At 43.9% G+C, this 20,824-nt stretch overlaps 1 protein-coding gene across 1 annotated transcript in view; it reads left to right on the top strand.

Moving 5' to 3' along the window:
- RNLS (renalase, FAD dependent amine oxidase) overlaps positions 1-11,509 on the top strand; it is a 267,716-nt gene extending 256,207 nt beyond the window's left edge. Inside the window, exon 10 of the transcript XR_010381952.1 lies at positions 8,936-11,509. The gene's annotated coding sequence lies outside the window, so the exon portion shown is untranslated. The remainder of the gene's footprint in view (positions 1-8,935) is intronic.
- Positions 11,510-20,824: the final 9,315 nt, after the last annotated feature.

Below are 20,824 nucleotides of genomic sequence, written 5' to 3'. Positions count from 1 at the left end.
GACTCTTTTCTGCTTATGAGCAAATATTACACCAAAGTATCTCCCTAGGATAATAAGCCCTTAGAATTCAGTTTCCTTCTCAAGATATATAAAGATCCAAATTCCCCTGAGAACAGCCAGCCCTGGTCGGCTCTCTTCCTTTCCAAGTGTGGCCTCTGAGCTCCTTATGAAGATTCTAGATCTAGTCTCCATATCCAGATTCTTTATTCCCCCTCTTCCTCCTCCCTTCTTTTCAGACCTCCCTTCCATCATTAGACATCTTTTAAAAATGTTCCCAAACCCAAAATGTGGAGGTCTGACTGTATTGTTCAAATGTCTACAGGTTTTAGGTTATAGGTTCTTCCCAGTTAGGGTTAGTGTATAGATGGGGAATGCCTTCCTTCAGGAACCCAACCTCTTCTTGTGTTTTATGGCATCACTTCTATCTAGCTTCTTGGATTTGTAGCAGTGTATCCTCAAACATCTGCCAAACTACCCAGGACTTCACTTTGTTAGATTTTTAATTCATTAGAAAGAAAGTTTAAGGGGGGAGGGTAATAGCTCAGTGGTAGAGCGCCTGCTTAGTATGCACAAGGTCCTGGGTTCAAACCCCAGTACCTCCATTAAAAAAAAAAAATTGAGAGAGAAAATTTAGGATGGATCAGTTTGGCACTCTGAAAAGCAGGCACTGAGGTCAGATTTGATGTAGAAGGGGAAGTGCCTGCGACGCATCAAGAGTACGGGGAGCAGAAGTAGGTCTGGAGAGTTTTCAGACAATGATGCCGGTCTGACATCTGTGAAAGAAGAGGAGAAAGATGGAGGACGAGGTAGTGACACCCTGAGGTTATCTCAGATGGACCATGCAAGAGCACCGGCACAAAGACTGCCTGTTAGGGAAAGAAATGGCCCAGCTCTTGTGCCCCCAGTCTGCTCAGTGCAGCAACTGACCACACCTGCCAACTGCCTTCCTCATGGTAGCTTCTCTGAAAGGCAGGTCTGAGCGGTGTCCCTCCTGGCAGCCATGTGCAGCATTGTGGGTATTTTAAAAGTGGAAGTCGTTTGGCATAAGATACATGGCTGTGGGCAAGGAGGTGGGGGTGTATATTTAAAAGAAAGAAGATTGCCTTGAAAAAAAAAAAGTTGGGGTCTGAACAGTGACATGATAACACCATTGAAAACCAAAACAGAATCTTTCTGTTTGGGAGACCAGTTCTCACTCCCAACTTTTAGGCTGTTGGCTTGGTTGAAACAGAGTAATTTCACCACTTTAAAAAGGAATGGAATTAGAAATGCCAAGAGTGCAAAGTATTCTGGGACTGCTGGGCATCCAACATGCTGTGCTAATCATAAAGGGGGAAAGCCCTCTGTTTTGGCCAGAAATCAGGGGAGTTATTTTGGGAGCAGCTTCGTCAGTGACCCAGACTTGAGCATCTGAGTTCCAAAGCTCCGAAGAGCATAAGCTTTGAGCATGCTTTCCCACTGCGCCGTGTTTCTTTCTCTGTATGGCTTTTTGCACAAATCTGCTATGAATCCAGCCTTCACCTCCTCCAGGGAGCCTGCAGAGAAGCAGGTCATTGTCATTAGAGAAGGTGAGCTTTCCTGGGAAGTGACTTGTCTGCCCATCCAAGTCCTCATGGCTCACGGTCGCCTAGGTCTTAACCAGCCTCATAAAAAAAAGCATTGAGAATTTACCCCACACACCAAATTTTACCAGCCTGCCTCCTGTCAATAAAATGCCCCATATCAGAAAACCCAACAAAAGACAATCATTTCTACAATTTTTATGATGTTTGTATGTGAATTACTCTAACCTGAGCTGCTGGCTACCTGGGAGATGAAGGAAAAGGGGCTCAAAGAAAAGGACTGCATGATGCAAGCCCGGGACGATGGACTCCTTCCCTACTCAGGTCCCCGTGAGTAAACCCAGATCCTCCTCTTACTCAGAAAGGAAGGATAAACCAGTTATAATAACCAGTATTAATTGTGTGCTTCTGCATGACCTCAGTGTATATTTAGAGCAACCCTATCCAGAAGGTAGTATCTTTATAATTCTCTTTGGAGAAATGAGGACACCTGGTCTCAGAGTGCTCAAGTAATTTACCTGAACTAACCCAGGTAGCAAATGGCTGAGCTGGGACTTGAACCCAGGCCCCTCTGAGTCCAGAGCTTGTACCCTGAACCACACTTCCTTATTTCCCAATTGTGACTGGAGCAGATTCCGATTTGAAGGCAGCCTGAGCTTATACATTTGGTGGGAGGTAGCCCTCTTTAAGAAACAGAAAAAAATATACATGGAAACAAAATTCAATACAGAGCCTTAGAGTGAGTCCATGCAAATGAGGGAGCCCGATACTTAAGCTTTATGTATTTCTCAGTAAATCCACTTCTGATTGTGATAGTGCCATTATTGCTGACAATGTTGATATAAAGAATAACAAGTATTCTTCAAATCCAAATACATGCAGTCTGGTTAGTTTAGGATTTTAGGATTTCCTTTGGAAAACAGAGTTGTTCTGGGTGCTCAGAGACCCCTACACGTCCCCTTTCCAACCACCATATAATTTCTCTGCATCTAAGTCATACCCCACCTGCTCAAATTCTCTTCATGTTATCCTTGCATTTCTATTGTATGACCTCACTTTCAATGTCTTAATAATAATTATAATTATAGCTAACATGACTATGGGGGGCATGCCCTGCTCTAAGTGACTTTCTCTTTGCTTTAAAAACCTTTCAGATAAGGAAACTGAAACCATGAAAGATTAAATAGTTTGTCTCTGAAATCTACATTCTTAACCACTCCATCAGGTGCTTCAGATATCCCGGGTCAACCAGACATTAACACAAGCAGACTCCATAGAGGCCAGAATAAAGTACCAAATATAAGGCTGGATGTTCTGTAAGTCACAGACTTAATACTTTGGGTCAGAATCCCCTTTTGGCACCTGAGAATAGTGCAAGAACAAAAATGAATATCAAGTCAAATCAGCAATTCTGAGACATACAAGACCTTGAAATATGTGATTTAATGATTTAAAAAATACATTTTTTTCCTGGGTTGCAATTGCTGAAGTCCAAAGAATAAGCTGGGCAGTGCCTGAATTCATATGCTTATCATGAGTGTTATACTTTTGTAGTCATTATCAAATTATGCATACCAGAAGGTTGTGCTACCCCTGAAAACTTAGCCAGCCAAGAATGGTGCCTAAGGAAACTAGGGGAGGGGTATGTAAAATTATCTGGTCAAACTGGCGTGGCAGTCTTCCTGGGGCTGAGTCACTGTGGAGAGTGCACATCTGAGTCATGTTCCTTGAACATCAATGTTTGAAGGAAACTGAAAATTTACCTGTTTCAAACCCTTCATTTACAGGCGTAGGCAGAGGTACCCTGAGAGGCCAAAGGTCACAGAGCTAATGAGCATCCTTCAGTCAACAGACTAATGGAACAGATTATGGGACTAGGATAGAGGACTTTCTACTGCCCCCACACTGCCCCATGGTTAAGATTTACCATTGGGCACAGCATCAGTAATCCTGCAATTAAAAATAAAATTTCTATCTATGACATAGACATGCAAGGCTTACACTGGTCTGGGCTCTGCCTGTCTATCACCATCATCTCCCACAGTTCCACGGTGTGAACCCTTGTTCTTTATATCTATCTCCCAGAAAGCACTCAGTATACGCTCTTGTCTTAGCACGGGCTGCTATGACAAAATACCATAAACTGGTGGCTTGTAATAAAAAGAAGTTGACTTTTCACAGTTCTGGAGGCTGGAAGTCTGAGGTCAGGGTGCCCGCTCGGTTGGGTTCTGGTGAGAGCCCTCTTCCAGGTTGCAAACCACCAACCCCGTGTTGTGTCCTCACATGGTGGGAAGCGGGGCCGTGAGCTGTCTGACCTCTTCTTATCCGGGAAGTAATCCCATGCATGAGGGCTCCACCTTCATGACCTAATTACCTCGAAACAGCCCCACCTCCAAATATCACCCCATCAGGAATTAGATTCCAACATGAATTTTGGGAGGGGGCCACGATCGGTCCGTATCAACTCTCACTGCTCTGAGCCTTTGTGTAGGCTGCTTTCTCCACCTGGATTGCCTTTCTGCCTGTTCTCTACTGTATGAACTCCTTCATTTGTCAAAACTCACAAGTGTCACCTTCACAGTGAAACTTTCCATGAAGAAGGCTCTTTCCCCACCCATCCATCCAGAAAGGATTATTTTGATCCCTCTTCTGTTCTCTCAGTGCACAGTTCTCAGGGCTTTTAGCACTTGCCACATTTTATTTTGACCCTTGGTTTAATTTTATTCCCTCCATTAAACTCTGAACTGCTGAAAGTCAGAGATCCAATGTTGGTCATCTTTTTAGTCACTTAATGCCTAGGCTCTAGTGGGTACTGGGGTGGGGGAAACCTGTAACAATAATCATTAACATTCAATCCCTACAATAATCCTAAAGGGAGGGTGTGGTAGAGATAGATACTGTCAGTGCTCACCAAGGATTCTGGTTCTCTTCTTGAACTTAGACGTGGCCATGTGACTTGTTTCAGCCAATGAAATTTAAGCAGAAGTAATACATGTCACCTCCACGTGTTATTATTATCCAAGAACAGGTACTCCTTCCTGCTGCAGTGGTGGACCTGAAAGTCTTGTGTTGGGCAGGCAACATCAAAAGGTGGTGAAGACTCCTCTACCCTTTGCTCGCCCATACTGGTCATTTATTACAGGTGAGAAATATATCTCTGTTGTTTTAAATCACCAATATTTTCAGACCACCATGGAACAGGGAAGGAGGAAAGAAATCAATCTATTTCCACACTGAGAATTCCAATTGTTGTTTCCTTTCCAGCTTCTAGCCATTGTCAAGAATTTGTAGAGCAGCTATTCCCTCAGAGAATATCTAAGCAAATTCCCCCCTACCTCCCTCGCATATCCTCTGATGTGTCCATTTCCTGATTCCACCTCAGGTGTTGGACTTAGGTCACAACAACCCTGGAAGCTTTTACACATAAGGTATTTGTGCTTTACTAAAAGCAAAAGGAATGCGTTACTGGTGCCTTCAATTTCCAGTCATATTTTTAAAAGTCATTTGAAGAGTTCTTTTCCACTTACTGCTAAACAAACAATATCTTTCATTAAATGCCAAATACAAATGATTTGTCTGTGATGATTTTTTTTCTATTTTGATATTTGATTTTTATTGAATTTTATTTTTATTTGATGTAACATTGTCTAAGTTTAAGATGTACATGTTGATTTGATACTTTTATCTATTATAATATGATTACCATTGTGGCATTAGCTAACACCTCTGTCACGTCACATCTTTTTTTGGTGGGAATAATTAAGATCTAGTCTCTTAGCAAGTTTGATGTTTACAGTACAGCACTGTTGTCTATATTCACTCCATTGTGCATTAGATCTCTAGGGCTTGTTTACTACTAGTTTGCAAGTTTGTTGCCTTAAACAATATATCTCCTATTCTCCCACCTCCAGCCCCTGGAAACCACCAGCCTACTCTCTGTTTTCACTAGTTTGGCTCTTTTAGATTCCACATATAAGTGATATCATACAGTATTTGTCTTTCTCTATCTGACTTACCTTACTTAGCATAATGTTCTCAAGGTCTGCCATGGTTTCTTTAAAGAAACTTTTATTTGGAAAAAAAAAAAAAGGCAACTCTGCCAGTGTTATCAATGAGTTGGTAAAGCACTGCTATTAGTTTGGATGAGGGGGTGACAAATTCAAGGCTCAAGAAAACATCATTGTTTGTGTTTAATTCAGCCCAAGGACCCCTCCATGAAGGCTCTGGAAAGTACAGTGCAGTCCAACAAGTCAGGCTATTACTAGCTAGAGTTTAAGAAGAAGGCTTTAAAGCCAAATGAATTCAAATCCAAACTCTGCCTCTTCCTTGTTCTGTGACCATGGTCACATTAGTTAACCTCTCAGAGTCTTAGTTTTATCATCTGCAAAATGGGTAAAGAATAGCCACCTTTACAGGATTGTTATAAGGATGACATCCTTAACGTGGGTTCATGTTGATAAAGCCCTTGGCATGATTGCCTAGTATCTAATAAGCATTTGATGAAGAGTAGTGTGAAGTGAGCCATAAATAGCACCTGCTTATCTGCATATCTTGCTTTGAAAAAAAAAATCAGAATAGTACCACAAGGAACTGGGTGCAGGACTCAAAGAAACCAGCCCAAGTTTGCTTAGCTTCACAGTTCCTGTACTTTGGGGCAAGTTGTTGGTCAAGAAAGTAAGATGGGTTTTGGGTAAAGGCAGAGGACGTGTTCTCTAAACTTGGGAGTCAAGGATTAGAGTTCTGTTAGAGATCTAGTCCCCAAACAATCTTGTTTTTCTTAAAATTCTAGCTTTAATTTCTGCGTCATCCTATATATGTTCTGTGTCTATGCTTTTATTCCTCCATATACCTGGAAAAGTTCAATACTCTACACATTTATGTACCTAGATTTTCACTTCAGAATGCACTCAGTGGGTAACTGTAGATCAAAGTGTAGAGACCTTTCTTACTCAATTTGCAAGTGTGGAAAATGTGCAGATGGACCATAATTCATTCACCTGGCTTCCACAGATAGACATTTAAATCATTTCCAAGTAGAACTTTCATGAAAAGCCTTCACACCTATAAACACACATCCTTAATGCCCATTAATGTGTGAGAAAAAGTGTATTAGGTTTAGCACTGGAGGTTACTGGGCACAGTGATGGTAAGTAACATATTTCTTTTTGTTAAACTACCCATCCTTCTGGTTCCAGTTAAAATTAAAGTCATTGCTCTGTAGATATCTGTAGATACTCTGCAAAGTTGGAAATGGGGATTATCCTCCTCACACCCATAGGAGTGGGAATCTTTGGAAACCCCTCCTTCATTTGTCTTCATAACTTCACTTTACTAAGCGGACACAAGGTGAGACTCAAGATATGATTCCCAACTAATTGTTCCTAGGCAACTCCTTGGTGCTTTTCCAAACCAATCTGTTTGTAAATGATGATTAAAATGATTTGGTATGTTCTAAGGAGAAGGGAATCATTATGTGAGGGCATTTTCTTCTCTTACTATAATATTTAGAATTATAACATGATTAAAGCCCACAGGGTGAATCTGCAGGAAACTAGGAGCATCCAGAATGCTCTTTAGCTTGAAGGATTTAAGCTCATCAGTAACAGAGCATCAGAGACAGCACTTTCTTTCCCCTACTTCCTCATGATCCCTGTGCCAAGGATCCTTAAGTCTGTGGTGAAGGGCTGAGCCTGTAATTTCCAATATCTAGACATCACAAGCCCCTAAAACTCCCAAGGTCCCTCTACAGAATTTGATCAAACAGTTCCTATTATGACCTGATGACCAGATCTCAAGACTGTTCTTTCCACAAGTCAAATTAGGTTTTATTTAATAGGATCCAGAATGCATCGTTTCAAACATTTATCTTCAGTGTCCAAAGTCCTCTGAAAATGTATGCCTAAAAAACTCTCTTACAGGAATTACCATTAATGTCACAGTCCATCAGTGATACTTATAAACTACCCTTTATGTCCTACCAAGAATAATGGCAGTAACATTTTACATCCCAGACTCCCTGTCAACTTCTCAAAGTACTTTCCATGTCTACTGATGCATTGTATTCTCCCAGAAATACGATGATTCCTTAGAGATGAGGTCAAAGAATTTGCCAAAGCAAACGATAAAATTTCCTGACTCTTCAACCAGTGAAACTTCTTTAGGAAGGAGGAAGACGTGTTTATGGGTGTATGATTCAGTTATTTTATTGGCTGTTTTAAGGTAAAAGAATAAATGTTTATTGTAACAAATCAAAGAGTACAGATCTGGATTTGCAATGAATCACCTTCCTCTTTCTTCTCCCTGTCCCACCCTCTCAAAGTTATCTACGGCAATGGATGGGTGTATAACCTTTCACTTCCACTCCAGACAATGAAAATCCATGGTTTCTAAGATAATATTGTAGACTGAATCACGAAGTAAAATGCACTTCCTTCAGGAAGTCTGGAAGTGTAATTTTTATCATCTTTAGCACAGGAATCCATCTGAGAGTCTCTCCCTGACCCTAGAGTCTACCGCTGCCTCCCCTACATGTCCCACGCCTGAATCCCTCTTCCTATCTCTCAGTCTCCCAGCCTGACCCCTTCAGAACTAGGCTTCCAGGGTTAACTGGCACTGGTTTTGCTTGGTATGTTCTTGGTTTACCACCCACTTGGCATGCTATCTCTTCATCCTCATGCATAAAAACTGAGTCAGACCCACTCTGTCACCCTAGCCAGCTGCCCCTCAACTTCCATTGAAGGTGTTTTGTGGTGTCTAAGCATGGCTTTATAGGAACTTTAAATTGGAAGTGAAGTCTTGGTAGACACAGCTTTCCATGATATGAACTCTGTGAATCTTCCATTAATCTCTTCCTGCCATTCTCCTGACCCTGTAAGACTGTCTCTTGGGCTCTGTCCTAAAATTGTTTTACAGTTGTTTAACTTACACGCACATCACTTCAATTTTGACATCATAATGTGATTTACACAGATTTGAGGCTGCCATCAGGATGAGCTCAGAACTATGTCAGAACCTCTGCTGAGTAAATAAAGAACTGATTTTGAATGTGGGGAATGATGGAGGGTGGAAAAATCACAGAAAGAGACCAGAAACAATACAAGTGCAGTCAGGAAATTTTAGACATCAAGCTTTTTTTTTCCAAACACAAAATACCAAAGGTCACTAGTCTCCCACATCAAATACACAGACAATTTTTTTTAAACAAATCCTTTTCAGTCTGAGTCTTGAAATGAGTCTAAAATATGTGATTTTGCAAAGAGGATTCTAGGATAATTTTAAATTTGTTGATTTTGAAAAGTAAAAGAGGGGCTGCCTGGGATGGCAGAGGAGGAAAGAAAGCAAATGACACCATGTTTCTTTCCATCTTCATTCAGCACATGAACTTCAACCTATGCAGAGGGATGGACAGCTAAGTAATGGATCCTGAGGTGCAAAATCCCAGAATCACACTCATTTACAGGCCTAACATGCCACCAGAGGGGTCAATCAGGCTCTAAAACGTGACTTTGCACCTGTTTTTAAAGGGCTAGCGGCCTCCTTTGTACTCAGTTACTGCTGACTGGAGGACCCATCCTTTGCCCAAGAGGCAACTTCTGCATCTATCTTGGCAGCAGTTCAATGAGGGGATGAGGTTTGGCTGAAGGTGGGTGGAATCAGCCTGAAAATGTTCCTTTGCCAATATCGTCCAGTCTGGAAAAAGGTGGGCGGAGATGGAAGGCTTTCGGGCTGAGCTCCCCGCCGACCTTAACTGGAAGTGCTCACACTCTTTCACATCGGCAGCTGTGTCCTCCTCAGGGAGTTGTCCAACTAAATGTGATTTTAAACATCTGTCAGCTAAATCAGAGCTCCAAATTTAGCACTCGGGAACATTATGTGGATTTGTGATGCTCGCTGGAGAACACTGGATCTATAAACCAAGCCCACACGAGACAGCCGGGTGGTACTCCGGCTGATAATTTCATCTATGACACATTTAATTTGCCTGCACATTTATGAACGTTATGTAAAGGGAAAGAGTGACCAGTTCCCTGCAAACAGCTTTCTGAATTGCTGCAAGCTTGGTAGTGAGATGGGAGAGCCTTTACACTGGAACACTGATTGTCTTCCTACCTGATAATTTGTGTGGAAAGAAAGAAAAGAGAGAAGAGAGGGGGCAGAGAGAGAGAGAGAGGAAGAAAGAAAGAAAAGAAACAGAGATAGAAAGAGAAAGATAGAAAGAGAAAGAAAAGAGAAAGAAAGAAAGAAAGAAAGAAAGAAAGAAAGAAAGAAAGAAAGAAAGAAAGAAAGAAAGAAAGAAAGAAAGAAAGAAAGAAAGAAAGAAAGAAAGAAGAGAAAGAAAGAAAGAAGAGAAAGAAAGAAGAGAAAAGAAAGAGAGAGAGAGAGAAGAAAGATTGATTGATTGATTCCAATGGGCTCCTTTTGAGTGAATTTCCTGAAACTATTTTCTGCCCTTTCTGGTCCAGCTATAACTTTGCTCCAGTGCACCCATCCTGGAGGAAGGGAAGTTCTGCATGCAGTCATGACTCTCAGTTACCACCTTTGAAGAAGTCAAGCGCAGGAGAACCATCCTTCCTCTCCTTTGGATGGATGAGTCTGAAGAGATGTGCTGCTCTTCGGGAGAACTGTGAAGCCAGGTCTTAAATTCAAAGGCCCTCTCTTTGCTGAGGCAACGCTCCTGGATGATTGGCTAGAAATCCTCAGTGCATATGGGGGTTTGAAACTCATCCTATCAGTTACTGAGATCATGGTGTCCTTGACGGGAGATAAGGTGAGAAATAACCTTGTGATTCAGTGTGAGTTCCCAATAGATGACTTAGCACAGTAGACTAAAACGTGTGAATTTGCTTTGCTAAGGTTAGTGCCAAAGCTCACAGCATCCAAAGTCCATTTCTCCATCAAGCCTCAGAGTTACTTACCCCCTTCACTGAAGTCCCAAGACAGCCTGTCAGTGCCTCTCATCTGGTATTAATGTGTGATGTTGTTAGCGAGTGTCTTAAAATGCCTCTGTGATCTCTAAGGAGGCAGAGATGGCATTTAATTTGGCCTGTATTCCTAAGATTAGGATAGGCCCATAGACTAGACAATGGACATTTTATAGGTAGTGAATAAATGCATGAGGGACTGGCCCTAGTTTGAACGGCTTAAGAGTATACCATCGAGAGGCAAGGAAGGGTGGTTTGGGCGCGGGGTTGATGGCAAAAGAAGAACCCCTGCAAAGGTCCCCTGGATAATCCACACGTGGATAGTGCCTGTGTGCAGGGAACTGACTCAACACAAGTTTCCCTTGGTGTTGGAGACAGGGTAGTCCTGTCAGAGGTACCAAAGGCCAGTGAGGACAGCCAGGAGAATGGGCACAGAGGAGCGCTGCCTTCTACATGGAGTTGTGTTAGGGCGCTGAGCAGGGAGGGTCTCCTGCCTCAAAATGTCTTCCTTCTGCAATTAGAGTATTTGAAATGTATTCCTGGAAGGCATGTTGATTCTTCCCTCTTTTCTTCCCACCTCCCGGATGACACGCTTACCTTGAGAGGCCACATATAGTAATAGTTAAAACCAAAGACTGTTGCACCAGCCAGATCAGGGTTCAAATCCCAGTCCATAATTCACCAAGGTGTATTATCATAGGGATATGACTAAACTTCTCTGAGCTGACTCATTAGGTAGTTTAAATGAGCCGGTGTGAGTAAAGTAGCTAGCACATAGCAAATGTTCAGTGTAGTCGGTAATGGCATCACTTCTATAATTAGTTTGGACTCTCATTAGCAAATGAGTAAGAATGGACCTGGACCTCAGGGAGGTGCCTCTGTCTTGGTCTGTGCATCTGCTCTGTTCTCCTCTCAGCTTCTTCTCTTCTCGGGTCCACATCATTCACAGAGAAAACCCACCTCTCAACGCCTAAACTGACACATTGCAGATTCAGCTCCCTAAAAAGAGACCAACACAAATCTTTTCCTGGCCTTAATTTCACATTTCTGGGGAGAGACTCCAGTGGACTCACCTTGAGTCTGGTGCTGGCTCTGCTCATCGGCTGTGGCAGGGGTCAGACATCAGTGGAGGCAGGGGTCACAGCGACACGATGGCCCCCTCCTGCTGGAGCCCACTTTATTGGTGGGGAGGCTGACAGAGAGGGAGGGCAGATGGGTGTATAGGGAAGACACCATCATGAGATGTGCAGATGCCTCAAAAGTTTCCTTCAAACTCCTATGATGAAAACGGGACACCTAGAAATGTAAAGAAACACATGAAATGTTCTGTGTGGGGGAAAAAATAAGACTGCATATACCTCATAGTCATAACTATATTCACTGATAAATGTAAAGATTTGTGGGGAACACAAAGAAATTGTTTTTATGTCACAGTGATGATGTTTTAATGCACCTTGATTTAGTAACCAAACTTTGTTTAATGTGGAAACTCCTCCAAGGATTAATAACCCTTGAGCCTTTGCCACCTAACACCTTAGCAAGGATTAGTTGACCACTGGCTGAGTGCCAGGCCCCAGGGGACAGCTCCAGACCTGGAGGGTGGAGGGAGGGAGCAGGAAAGTGCCAAGGGCACGGGGTAAACTTCTTGTTCTTCACAGCGTATGGATACCGAGATCCTTTCTTCCTGGAAAGGCAGAAACCTGGCTTGGAATTCTGAAGCCTCCGTTGCATTTTCATAGAATGGCAGTGAGTTCCAGGCCGGAGACAGGGCAGCTACCAGAAAATGTGTTTGGTAATAAAAACGCATCAGAAACCTTGTGAAAGGGACCACGTGGTTTTCAGGGCAAGGCTAGTGCCAACTTCCAAAGACCCTACAGGGAGAGCGGCCAAGATGGTGGAGTAAAGACCCTGCAGACATCCTGCAGAAACATCTCCATAGGAACAGATACCCCCACGTCCACCCCGCCCGCGTTGGCGCCCATCAGGAACCCTGTCCCCAGACCCCATTGCTGGACGTGGTGAAGATAACCCAGGAAGAGCCCCTGCATTTGAGCTTTGGCCTCCTGCTTCCTTAGCCTGAATGTCAATGTGCTGCTGCTTCCAGCGTTTCCCCCGGGGATCGGGTAGGACAGCTGGTCACCGTCATGTTAAAGCCAAAGACTCATGGAGCAACTTTAAGAGCATCTTGAGAGCTTAACCCCCACCCCAGAGACAGACCCCTGAGACTCTGGCTGGGACAGTAACCGAGGATCTTAAACACAGCGGGCAAATCATATCCGCAGCCTGAGCTGCAGAGTAGAAATAGTGTCTTTAAAATTGCTCAACTTGGCTGCCCTGAGACATTGCCCAAATGTTTCCTTAAACACTGCTTTTATCTTCAGTAAAGCTTTATAAGGCCAAAGCTCTAGAAAAATTCACTGCCGCTAAGGACTTTGTGCCAGCATTCAAGGCCCAAGCGTTAGAAGAGTCAGAGTTCTGGAGCTGGAGACCCTTTCTGTCTGTTTCCACAAATGTTGTCTTAACTGCAATCCTTAATATCACCGATGTGTGTAACTTCAACAGTGCTTATCTGTGTCCTCTGGAGTGTAGACTGACAAAGTTATCTAGGTGACACAGTTATAAAGTAGCCATCCATTCATTAAGGCAATCAATGGACTGAGCACCCCACTAGGAACTGAGTATCAAATGGTGAGCTCAGTTCAGTCCTGCCCCACGGCATCCACAGTCCAGTAAGGGGAAGATACCCAAAGAAGCAATGACAGTGTTATGATGGTAAGCGATCATGGGATTAAGGACAGAGTACTTGGCACGTGGACAGAAACTTAACAGGATTTTGAAGGGTCAGAGAGCGAAGACGAGATCTATGGAGTCCTAAAGGAAATAAAGGACGTGGGCAGAGGAAGACGGGAAACAAAACCGGAGTCCCGTGACCCTCCAGCCATGGCCTCTGGCCCACCTCATATCATCAAGCCCGGGGCTGAGATGGGTTTGCCCGAGTCTATACGTCTACGTGGGGAGCTGGATGGTGGGGGAGTCAGACCCACAGAAATGAAAACAAAAGCTCTCCTTCTTCCAGGAATTATTACAACATCTGACCTTCTGATTGACAATTCAGGGAACTGTCTGAACTTTCTGTCAGAACAAGTGAAGTCAATCTGAATAGTTCATCAACTATGTGGAGCACATATTGTGTGCCAGGGAGCAGGGAGTGCCGAATAAATAACTTCTGACAAGACCAGAGGGGGAAGAGAGGGGAGACAGGATAGCGTTCGTGGTGGAGGAAAAAGGAGGTCCTGAGCTGGTGAGGGGCCCCTGCAGCTGCTTATGGCATAAGCTCACGGGCTGATTTTTATCTGACAATTGGTGACTAGCAACCTCATCTCTGCCGAGATGAACAGGGATGGATACACTTGCAAGAGGGGATTCAATTCCAAATAATCAAGCGCGTCTCGCCAGCTGTCTCTGACTTGCTTCAAATGGGGAATAAGTGCTCTCTGTATGGCACGTCGTTGGAAGAGGCTTTACGGGCAAGAAAAAAGCTTAGATGACCCACTTAGATTTCTCCCTGGCCTGTGCCCGAGATTTGACAAAGCTTAACTGAAATATGGAGGGAAGGAATCTTCAAAGGGGGGTTCAGAGATTTAAGTTCCACGAGTATTTGCCCTAACACACAGAGTTAAGTAACAAGAAGATGTCAAACACCAAAATGTGTTGTTTCAGCTTTGTGTATTTGCACATCGCATGTTTGTGTGTACGTGTGTGCGTGCATGCGTGAGCATTGGCGTGGGGGTGTTTGCAGTCTGACTTTTGGTGAATTTAAGATCTCTGTTCACTCTTACCTGATTCAAGAGTGAAGGGGGGAGCTGTCTATTAGGTAGTTACACAACCACCCGATCCATTCTTTGGAACCCCTCATTTATAGAATTTTAGAGCTTATAGACAATAAATGAGAACCTGTTTATTAGCAGGCTTGGCATGTGCTTAGTATCTTTATCAACAATAATGAGCAACGTTTCAGATTTTTCACTTTACACACATAAAGGAACAGAGGGACACAACAACTTGGATGAACTGTTCAAGATCCAAGGCCGCTCGTTCTTTCATGTGTAAATTCATGCAAATACTACTGAGTGCAGACCTGTGCTAGGCGCTGGGTGTGTGGCGCTGGCAAATCCAAGCACTAGAAGGCAGTTATCCAGACCCCCAGGCCAAGGCTTCTCCTTTACATTCTGGAATTTACACGCTAGGTACTGTTTCAGGGAGAGGAATCAGCCTGCCTGCCGTCTTTGTGAGGGGCCGGGCGATCATGGAAGAGTGATCTACTCTCTGAACAGCAAACTATACCTTCCCTCTGACCGTGCAAGCATTTTATTAGCAGAATATGAAGGAAATATTTTAACTTATTGTGAATTTTAGGTTTACAGCTTTTAAAACCATCAACATCGGCAGAATGGAGCAAATCGATGTGCAGTTTGCTCTGATTCTAATAGATTATCGTCTGCTTTGTTATGTCAGAGAGTCTAACTAGTTAACAAACTTATGTGCCTCTTTCATAAATTATATTTTTAGGATGATGGTCTCAATCCATTAAAGTTTGGGTTAATGAATTTATCTGTGGATCATTCCCAGGGAACTCTAAATCAGAGGACACAGATGAGTGGTCCCAGCCAAAGGTTATATTTGGTTTGGCTGGCAGAGTGTTGGCCCACACAGCAGTTTTTAAAATTTTTGAATTACTTCATAACATTTAAAAATCAGGAGACTATTATATACAAGTTAAGAGTCCAGCTTCTCTACAAAATAAGAATGTCTTGAACCAGCAAGCCACATTCTCCCTCACTGACAGCATGAGTTGACTAGGGCTGTTTATAGGGTACCCTTTTTATTTATTTTTTAAAATTAAAAAAAAAAATTTTTAATGGAGGTACTGGGGATTGAACCCAGGACCTCACGCATGCCAAGCACGCACCCCAGGGCAGCTTTTTAGACAAATCCTGGCCACAGCCCACCTCAGCCCTGCTGTCCTCCGTGACTGCCTGCCTCCCTCACTTACATGCCAGGCTCTGCTGGCACTTGAGGTCATGACCTCTGCCCTCTATCAGGGGTCGACATCTTTACAAAGCTCTGTGGAGGCTCCCAACAATTTTGTCGGGTGTTGAGTGTAAAACGGTTTTGGTGATCATTGGGGAGAGCATAAAACAGGCATTAATTCACTCACCAGGTTCTAGTGGCTACTGGGTCCCAGGCATGTGTGTGCCGAAAAGGAAGGACACTGAGATAAATAAGTCTCGGTCCTTCCAGAAGCCCACGGTCTAGTTAGGGAGAGAGACATGTAAGTGGTTAGAACAGTTTATCCAAATGTTATGGTGAGTCATGGTAGCAGAAAGGTGGGAGCGACCAATTCTAATCAGGGGAATTTAAGGAATTTTAATAGAGAAAATAACTGAACTGAATGTTCAGGGCCCAGCTAGGAAAACAGAAAACATTCTGGGGAAAATGAAGCAGTTTCATACTGTAAATTGGTAACCCAGATATGGTGGTTTTAAAACATGAACCCCAAATTCTTTGACTTTTCTCCCACTGAGGGATGTGTCCCTGCCCACTGCCAGCATCCCCATTTGTGTCTGGGTGAACTGTTAGTGACTATTTCCACTAATAGACGAGGAGGAGAGTGGTGCTGGAGGCCTTGAGAGGCTGGGACAGGGAAGGGAGCTTCCGCTCATTGCTAGACGGAGCACTCTCTTCTGGAGCCCTGAGCCATCCCATAAGCCAACTGACCGCTCTGAAATTCTCACACTGTGAAGTCAACCCACGTGTCAAGCCATGTGTGGGTTCTCTAGTCGGCAGTCCTAGCCTTTGAGTCATCCCAGCCCAGGCACCAGACATGTGAGTAAATAACCTTCGGATGATTCCAGCTCCCAGGTGTCACATTGCCTTCAGTCTTTGAGTTTTCTCAACTGGAGCCCAGGCATTGTGGACAAGAGATAAACCACCTTGCCTGTGCCCTGTCCAAATTCCTGACCCACGAAGTGGCTGTTTGAAGCCACTGAATTTTGGGGTAATTGATACATGGAAATAGTGATCAGACCTATAGGTTATGGAATTGCTAAGAAGCCAAATAAGACGGGGAAGCAACCCATAGGTCAGCAGCTGCAGGAAACACAGTGCTACCATCCCTAGGCTAGAGGGACAAAGAGAACAGTTGGTATTAGTGAGACCCAGGGTGCAGGGTCACTTGATGTTAGAACCGTGGTGGACCTTCTTCCTAGAGGGGGCAATGATTCTACCTATTACAAGAATTTCTTGTGATGCTTAACTTATGGATCAGTTTGACTGGGCTAAGGGATGCCCAGCTAACTGGTAAAGCATTATTTCTGGACATGTCTGTGAGAGTGCTTTTGGAAGGGGTTAGCATTTGAAGCAGCAGCTGAGTAAAGAAGATTGCCCTCGTTGCTGTAGGCAGGCATCATCCAGAAGGCCTGAATAGAACAAAAAAGATGGAGGAAGGGCAAATTCACCCTCTTTGCCTCAGTTGAGACAGCTACCTTCTCCTGCCCTTGGAAGTCAGCACTCCTGGTTGTTAGGCTCTCAGGCTCAGACCGGAACTCACACCATTACCTCCCCGGTTCTCGGGCCTTCAGACTTGGAACAAATTATACCACCAGCTTTCCTGGGTCTCCAGCTAACAGATGGCAGATCGTGGGACTTCTTGGCTTCCAAAACCACATGACCCAATTCCTATAGTAAATCTTTCTATCTATCTATCTATCTATCTATCTTATTGATTCTGTTTTTCTGGAGAACCCCAAATATCACATATACCATGTAGCATGTTTTAACATACTTCACTTAATCCTTGCTACAACCCTATGAGGGAGGTGATGTTACTGCCCCCATTTTACAGATGAGAAGATTGAGGCTCAGCAAGGATAGCTGGCCCAAGATCACACAGTAGATGGCAGGCCAGGGACTCCATGCCAAGCCTGTCCAGCTCTGCTATTCAGTTCTACAAACTCACCATGTTCTTCCTCCCTTCAGGCCTACATTAACATTATTCCTTCTGCTTTTTATCCACTTTTCCCTTAGTCGACTGGTTACCTTCTACTCATCCATCAAATTCAACTTACATGTCCCTTAGGGAAGCCTTCTCTGATCCCACAGATGAGGCCAAGTAGTTCCATTATGCTTGTAATTATGCTTGATCATGTGTGTGCATTTCTGTCTTTTCTCAGAATAAAATCCCCTGTCTTTATTGGGGCCCTGAATCAACCAGCCGCTGCCCCTCTCCAGCCTCATCTCTCTCTCCACTGTCCCCCTTGCTTTCCTCACTCTGGCCATACTCACCTTCTTTCAGTAACTTGAAGTCATCAGGCTCTTCCTGACCTCAGGACCTTTGCACACATCTTTCCTCTAGCATGGCTTTCTCACTTTTTTTACTTATTAATTCTTCAGGCCCCAGCTTACCTATGCCACTCAAAAATGAGTTAGGGCCTTCATGACACCCTGTAGCGGTACCCCATATTTCTCCTTTGTGGCACTGATCGTGGTTATAATTACACAATTTTTAGGGTGCTTCCATGCTTAATTACCGTCTCTGCCGTGATGCCAAATCCCATCACTGCAGAGCATGTTTGGTAGCATCTCAATTGCTACTAAATTAATTAAAGCATAGTGCGTGAGCTGGCCCTGAGTGTGGATCTGAGGACATGGGAAACGCTCGCATGGCTTCTGTTTAGAGATACTGGAAAACTGGAAAGTGGCTTTGCCTCTGATGTTCAGAAGAAGATCACCAGTCCTTCATGAACACCATTGGTCAAAATCAGAGACACTGGACGAACCACATTTCTTAAAGAGAGAGCCATGGTAGAAGAGGCTAAGGACACCTGTTTGGGGTAGCTCATCTTGTTTCTCAGCACTGATAAGCTCAGCCTCCAAAATGAACAAACAAACAAACAAACAAGCAAAGAAACACACTAGGGTGGGCGCTCTGGACTGGTGACTCTCAGTGTTCAGTGTGCATCGGAATCACTCAGGCTTCATCTGGGTTTCATCCTGGAGATTCCCCATCAGTACTTCTGGAGTAGAGCCTGGCAAGTTGCATTTCCAGCACCCTCCCACCAGGAGATTGGGTGCTGATCTGGACCACACTGGGAGAAGCAGTGGTGAAGGGTTCTCAGACTTTGGTTGTATTCATCAGCACCTGAAGCCCAGGGTCGTTAGACTAGGATAGAGCCTGGAGCTCTGTATTTTTACTATGTCACACTGAAGTTTTAGAAGCACTGGCTTTCAAACTTGGCTGCACATTGGAATCACCTGGGGAGTTTTAAAAGCTACTAATAATGGCAGGGGCTCACCCCTGGAGATGCTGATTTTATTGACTGGGATTAGAAGGTTTCAAACCCCCTAAGTGATTTGAATGCATGTGAAAGCTGGAGAACTCTTGACCAAGAGCCATGGTTCTCAAACTTCAGTGGCCTCAGAGTCACCCAGAAGGTCTTTGAAACCGTGGAATACTAGGCAGCACCTTCCGTTCCTGATTTGGTAGGTCCGTGTTGGGGACTAGGAATGTGCATTCCTAACAAGTTCCCAGGGGTTGGTGATGTTGCTGATCTAGGGACCACACTTTGAGAACCACCCTTCTAGGGAAGCAGAATAGAGAAAGTTGACCAGGCCTGTGCATCTCAGATTTGAGTGTGCATAGAAATCACTGAAGAGCTTGTTATAATACATGTTCTGGCTGTGGCAGGGTTTAGGGGTAGGGGTGGGGAGTAAGGAGTTGCAAGATTCTGCATTTCTAACAAGGTGATGCCATTGCTGCTCATCCACAGGCCGTAAAGCTGGTAGCCAGATCTGGATTGTTTGGGTCCTCATCCTGGGACAGCATGGAGCCCAAGCCAAGGCAATTTTTCTAGTGATGCTTCCTTGGGCCATGCCATGGGCTTTGTGTCCACAGCCCCAGGTATTAATAAAAAGATCCTTTGCACACTGTTGTTCTCTCTCTGTATATCTCCCTCAGTGTCTGTACGGAAAGGAGGCTGATTGAGAACAGGATTCGGGTGTTCCTATGTCCCTGCTCCCAACAACCATCTTACAACAAACAATACAAATGATAGTTAATTGGGTCAACTGCTTACCATTTTTGCCTTATTACCATAGAGTAAAAAAAAAAAAAAATTAGTCAAAACACATGTCATATGAGCTTGTGTGAGCTTTATTTGATTACAACAGTAACCTCCATTCTATGCTAACCTTCATGGCTGGTTACACATGTGAAATGGTTGTCTGCTCACAACTTAAAAACATCAGAGGGAACTCGGGGCATTAGAGACATGGCAAATTATCCATTGTGTCTATTTCCTGCAGCAAGGATTGGTTAAAGCTGTGATTACTATTTTAGGGGCCTCTATCTTCCTACCCTCTTTACTTCCAATGTCCTATATGGGAGGAGAGGGGAAGGAAAAAGAAGAGGAAAAAAAAGGGACTTACATAAATGTGATACATCTGTTATATTACCTACCTTACACACTGGATGTGTTTAAAAACAAAAACAAAAACAAAAGCAAAAACAAAAGCTCTGAATTCAGAGCAATTGCTGCAGATCACACATCCCTGATGGTACGGCGATCTTCCTAGTGGGGCAGCCAGAACTAGTGCAGGATGCAGTTTAGCGTGTACTGTGCATTTATTTATGGTGCAACACATCATCAAACAACACTTCACAGGCTCTAAGCTGGCAAACCAGAGGGCTTTGAAGAGAAATAATGAGCTGAGAGGTTCATGACATGCTATTAAAAAGGTTGTGATTGGATTTGGAAAATCAGATGGGTCTCCCAGGGAAGGGATCATTTCTGAGCCATCGCACTTAGAATATTTTTGAGCTCCAGAACAGATATTTATGAGAGGAGAGAGTTGTTTTTGTCTCCATTCCAGGTCCTGACTCTGATGTACAGCGGGGAAGCCGCTTTGCACTGCAGACCTGAAGCTCTGGAACATCCATGATGTCACCTTTTTCGACTGATCTGCTACCACTGCACAGAGGCGCACTCTTAGCGCTGTGATGTTTTAGCTTAATTCTCCCACATGTGGGTTGCAATTCCAGCCAAAACAAAGTCGGCAGGGGATTTTACAGCCACTGAATTGCTGTAAAGGTGCTGCCGGCCGGCTCAGTGAGATCAGGGAGATGAGGTTAGGGTGCCGTATGTTATGAACAAAAAGACAAGGAGAAAGACAAGGCACCAGGACAGTGAGATTTGGGGCTACCTGGCGTGCAATTTCCAAATCAAGCCTTTGGTCTTCCAGTCAGTGATTTGATGCTCTGGGTTTTCACCTTTGAGATTTTCA

The sequence above is a fragment of the Camelus dromedarius genome, chromosome 8 (genome assembly GCF_036321535.1).
Source record: "Camelus dromedarius isolate mCamDro1 chromosome 8, mCamDro1.pat, whole genome shotgun sequence".
In the NCBI taxonomy this organism is placed as follows: Eukaryota; Metazoa; Chordata; class Mammalia; order Artiodactyla; family Camelidae; genus Camelus; species Camelus dromedarius.
This window is presented reverse-complemented; position numbering and strand designations above follow the sequence as displayed.